This window comes from Gossypium raimondii, chromosome 6 (assembly GCF_025698545.1).
Source record: "Gossypium raimondii isolate GPD5lz chromosome 6, ASM2569854v1, whole genome shotgun sequence".
NCBI classification, from domain to species: domain Eukaryota; kingdom Viridiplantae; phylum Streptophyta; class Magnoliopsida; order Malvales; family Malvaceae; genus Gossypium; species Gossypium raimondii.
Window position 1 is genome coordinate 23,036,908 of NC_068570.1, and position 6,050 is coordinate 23,042,957.

General features: G+C 33.2%; 1 non-coding gene across 1 annotated transcript; it reads left to right on the forward strand.

The window, feature by feature from the left end:
* Positions 1-2,312: 2,312 nt before the first annotated feature.
* On the forward strand, positions 2,313-2,419 carry LOC128042133 (small nucleolar RNA R71). Its single transcript, XR_008197339.1, has one exon. It is a non-coding gene; the product is annotated as a small nucleolar RNA R71 (small nucleolar RNA).
* The last annotated feature ends 3,631 nt before the right edge of the window (positions 2,420-6,050 follow it).

Genomic DNA, 6,050 nt, shown 5'->3' on the forward strand with positions numbered 1-6,050 from the left:
ACTTCGCACAATCACAACGTCGATTCAAAACCACCAAGCCCTTGATTAACTCTTAAACACCAAAAAGGAATCCCCCTTTTAGAGATTAACCAAGAACGATTAACAATAGACAAAACCATTACCAAAAACACGCAACCAATGATGAACAACCAAATTAATTGGAAAATAAAGAAAGAAATGGAAGGGGAAAAAATAATTGAAATTTCGACAGTAACTAGGGAAAGAATCGGCAGAGGAGGGAAAAAAGAAGAAGAAAACGTCAGAAAAAGTTTGGGTAATTGGAGAGAAAACCAAAACTCTACTTTTTTTCTGGAAAAAAAAGATAATCAGATTATTTTCTGATAACCTCTCCCCCATTGTCTCCTAAAATCACTCCCTATTAACCCACTAAAACACAACTACTCAGAATTTTTCCCCAACACAACTCTTAGCCGAAATTGGAGCAAAAAATACTGTCTCCACGCCATCACGGAGAATTGAACACAGGACCTCTTTTTCATCAACACTTCACTTATCCACCAGACCAGCAGGCCCATTCTATTAATTATTTTCCAACTTTTACTTAAAAGCCTACTTACCAAAGATAGGGCTTATTCATAAAAATACCAAAATTTGTCTAAGTCCTGGCTTGAACTTGGGACCTCTCACACACCCAGAACACTTAACCACTGAAGCAGATACACAGTTGTGTCACACCTTCGCAAGAATAAAAATAAAAATTTTGGGGCGTTACAAATTTCTTGTAATGAATCATGAATAACATGATCAATAGAGTTAATAAAATAAAATAAATCATCTTGTTCTCTAGAGAATCGCATGGCATCATAGATTTTAAAAGTGATCTCTTCATCACCTACCCTAAGCACAAGTTTACCATCACCCACATCAATAACAGCCTTAGCAGTGGCTAAAAAGGGGCGACCAAAAATTAAAGGCACCTCACTACCTCATCCATGTCAAGCAGAACAAAATTAACAGGGAATATGAATTTATCTACTTCCATAAGTACATCTTCAATGATACCTTTAGGAATTTAACAGATCTATCGGCTAATTGAATACTCATCCTAGTGGGTTTTAGTTCCCCAAGACCAAGTTGCTTGAACATTTTATAAGGCGTCAAATTAATACTAGCACCCAAATCAACTAATGCATTCTCAATATTTAAACTACCAATAAAACAGGGAATAGTAAAACTTCCTGGATCTGTTAGCTTAGTTGGTAGTTTATTTTGGAGAATAGTGGGAGATTCCTCATTGAGTTCCACAGTGATAGTTTTTCAAACTTCTTTTCATTTGTTAATAGTTTTTTTAAGAATTTTGTATATGTGGGCATCTGCGAAGTAGTTTCAACAAAAGGTAAGTTAATATGTAATTGATTAAAAAGTTCAAGAAATTTACCAAATTGTTCATCCATGTGATTTTTCTTCAACTTTGTCGGATACGGGATCGGTGGTTTATATTCTTTAACCACTAGTCTCTGAATTTCTTCAAGTTTTACCCCATCATTATTTGACTTATCAGTTTCCTGTTGTAACTTCTTTTGGGGTTTAGCCAACACTTTTCCATTCCTAAATGTAACTGCTTTCACATGCTCTTTTGAGTTGGTTTCTGTGTTGCTAGGTGAACTACCTTGTTGTCTTTCTAAAACCCAATTTAGCAAGTTGTTCAACCTGATTTTCGAGCCTAAGAATTGATGCTTGCAGATTTTTCAAAGTTGTTTTAGTGTTTTAAAAACAAGTCTCTAACGCCGAAATAAATTTTGCCAACATCTCTTCAAGGTTCGGCTTCTTCTCTGACTGATAAAGTTTTTGTAAGCCCGAAAGGGGTTGTGATATTTGGTTTCCTTGACCACCCCATGAAAAGTTTGGGTGGTTTCTTCAATCTGCACTATAGTTATTACTGTGAGGGTTATTTTGAGTTCTAGAATTATTACCCATATAATTGATATACTCATTCTCTGTGATAGGATCGAAGGCTATATATTCTGGATTATTTATTCCACCTCCATTTGCATCGCATTGCATCACTAAATTTACATGCATAAAAAGATATAAATAATCAAATTTATTGTTTAATATTTCTACCTGGTTTGATAACGTGGTGATCGCATCTAAGTTAAAGACACCGACTGCTTTCATCGGCTTCGTCCTCATGACTTGCCACTAATGATTATCTAGTGACATCTCCTCAATAAATTTATAAGCCACTTCGGGTTTTTTTGTTTAGAGTTCCACCAACTGCTGTGTCGATTAGTTGCCTAGTTGAGGGATTCAAACCGTTGTAAAAGATTTGAACTTGTAGCCATAGAAGTAACCCATGGTGAGGGCACCTTCTCAATAAATCTTTATACCTCTCTCATGCATCATATAACGTCTCTAAATCGATCTACACAAAGGAAGAGATGTGGTTCCTCAATTTGGCTATCTTAGCCGGTGGTAAGTACTTCAGTAGAAAGTTCTCAGTCATTTGATCCCCTGTAGTGATGAAACCTCGTAGTAAAGAGTATAACCAATGCTTAGCTTTGTTCCTCAATGAGAAAGGGAACAACTGTAGGCGAATGGCGTCGTCAATGACACCATCAATTTTGAAAGTATCGCAAATTTCCAGAAAGCTGGCCAATGAGTATATGGATCTTCGTCTTGCAAACCATCAAACTAAACAAATTGCTGAATCATCTGAATAATGTTCAGTGTTAGTTTGAAATTTTTCGTAACAATAGTGGGTCTCACAATACTCGATTCAGCCCCAGTCAAAATGGGCTTGGCATAATCGTACATAGTACGAAGAACAAGAGCAGGATCTACAAGATTTGTAGCAACTACAGGAGGTAGTTAATTATTCTGATTATCACTCATCTCTTCAATAATAAAAGAATCTACCAGAAGCAAACAAAAGAAAAAATTAGAATGTAAAAATTAAACTAAAAACTAAAATAAAATAAAAATAAAAATAAATGGCTAAATTAATAAAAACAAAGTGTTCCTAATATTTTAGTCCCCAGCAACGATGCCAAAAACTTGATGGTCACTAAACTAACTATAAATACGACAAAGGCAAGCGCACTTATCGAATAATAGTATAGCTATGATGAGTAGGAAATATCATATCCACGAGGACTAAAAGTAATAGTAATTACCGTCTTCTTATTATTTAGCTGACAAATTAGAGTGATTGCGTTTTAATCTAAAATTACTAAACTAATTTATCTAAGAACGCAACAGAGAATGAAATAAAAAATAATCGAAGATTACCAATAAGATAGACAATACCCAAGAAAGAATCTACCTAGACTTCACATTTTATTATGAATTTGAATTAAACGATTTATTCACTTGTGCCTTGATCCGTAGAAATCCTTAAATTATGTTAATATCTCTCTCGAGAGTAAGAACAACTGGCTCTAGGTTGATTAATTGAAATCTCTTTCTAATTAAAACCCCTATTGTCACATTAACTCGATCTACGGAATCCCCTATTAGATTTGACTCTAATCTGGTAGATTTATGTCGTCCTATTTCTAGGATTGCATGCAACTCCACTCGATTATGCTAGACTACTCTTAAATAGGGACTTTTGCTCCACTGAAATAAGCACATTAAACATGAATTAATATCCCAGAAATATTAAAACAATAAATAAGCATACATAATTGAGAACAAGAATAAAATATTTATAGCGTAAAACATAAATTAAAAAAATATTCATCATAGGTTTCATCCTCCCTAAGTATCTAGGAAATTAGTTCATAATCCTGAATGAAAACATCTCAAAGTCAGAATAACCATAAGATGTAAAGAAACTCAATAAAACTTCGAGAGAAATTAAAAGGAGATCTTCGATCTTGATGGAGATCCATTTCTGTGTTGATTCCAATGGTGTTCTTCGAATGTTTTCTTCAATCTTCTCTTGATTGCCCCATTTTCTATTATTTTAATTGGTATTTATAGTCTTTAAAATGATTAGAAAGCCTAAATATTGAGTTTTTTTGCGTATTTGTGAAGTAGAGTGCTAAATCGACACGGAATGGCCACATGCCCATGTTCCAGCCCGTGTGGAAATGCCCAACCTGTGTGGATTTTGAAAACATCTCTTTTTGTCTGATTTTGGCTCGTTTTTCACTCCTTTCGCTTCCAAATGCTCTCCTAATTATAAAAACATGAATTTAAAGGATTAGGAGCATCAAATTTACTAATTTTCATAATTAATTATCCAAAAATGCATTAAGAATGTGATTAAAATATGTTACTTTTATAGCTTATCACATATCGTCGTGATGTGGGGAAACTCCTTGCCGTGATGTCACCGTCGTGAATTCCTTCCCATGATCATCATGACATGGAGTGTTTTTCCAGCCTTGGTAGCATCATTATTCCATGTTTAATACGGGCTTTTTTGTATTGCCGCTCGACGATTGTTCATTGTATTTTTGGACTTGAATTGACATCCTACACACTTAATTATCCCATTAGTCACTCCCGAAGCCTGAGTCAGGCATACGGGTCATCAAAACAATTACGGGTCATCGAAACAACAGAAAATGCATAAAAACACTTATTTTTATTGATATTTAAACCCTAAACTACTAATATTGAAAATGAAATAATTAATTATAAAATTCAAAGAAAACAAGCTTGTTAAGTTTCAAAATGTACTTAAACCATCAATACAATTGGCGACATGTCATTAACCGAACACGAACTCGAGACAAATACACGGATTATCTAACTATCACACCAATTTGGCACTCAATGCCTCATCAAAACGTCAGAAATATAGTTTGTGTTTAACGCTCATCGGTATATAACCAAAGTATAACCCATACATAATCTAATTTTATGGCATGCTAACTATATCACATTCTGTCTAAGACAGTTAATAGGGTAACTAATGTTCCTATTACGCATCATATACATGATTATCTCAATTCAATTTTCAACATATTATATCATCACATATGAACCAAGTCATGAGACTATGCTTACTTCGATAATTAATTTGCAACAATCATAGATATACATATATATGTATTTATATAATGAACTTGAATAATAATAGTACAAAGCGAATTTGGCATTCATCTACGACTTTTATCTTTCCCTTCTCTTGCGATGACCTGGCATTGTCTTTAGCTTCGTTCGATAATATAATTAGAAAAAAATGTCAGTTCACGTCCCAATCACATTAAAATACATAGCCAACATATTTTTCATTTTATTTAATTTAGTCCATATGCTAGGGATACACATATATTTCCATATTTAACATCGAATTAAAATTCTATTTCACATTCTTTCATTAGGACCTTATATTTCATCTATATCACAATTTCATGATAATTTTTAATTTATTCAATTTAGTCCTTAATGTCGCAAAGTTATCTAATAAACTTAATTTAATTTACAACTTAGTCCTTAACATATCTAAGTTCACTACCTAGTAACCTCTTCAATTTCAAGTCTAATGCATCAATGTAACGCCTCAAAAATTTGAACTTCTGCCTGGTAAACTATGTCATTAAATGTGTGTTTGCTTTAGTGGTTAGTGCCTTAAGTGTGTGTTTGAGATTTGGGGTTCAAGTCCCAGCTGTGAAAAATTTTACTCTTCTTTTTATTCAACTGTTATCTCTGAACGTTCAACCTAAGTTTAATTCAGTGTAATTTTATGTCAAGATTGAGCTTGTTAGTTCAATGGTTAAGCTTCTGTGTTTTGAGTGTCTAGTGTTTGAGCCCTTGCGAAAGTTAAGGAAAAATATTTTTATGCTACTTTATACAATTATTTATTTTAAAGAAATTAAAATCTTTTTTTCTATTTTTATTTTCTTTTAAAAAGAACTTCCTTTTACGTTTTCTCTTCCTACCGTTTCTCTCCCTTTTCTTTCTTTTCTTTTCTTTTCTTTTCCCTGGTATATTTATTTTATTTTGCTTCTTCTATTGATCTTGTGGTTGAACTATCAAGAAAATTAAGTTGTTGTTTTTCGATTTAAGGGTTAATATCACAAGATTTGTTGTGATTTTTTTGTTAATGTTCATTTCTTTGCTTGTTGTTGGTG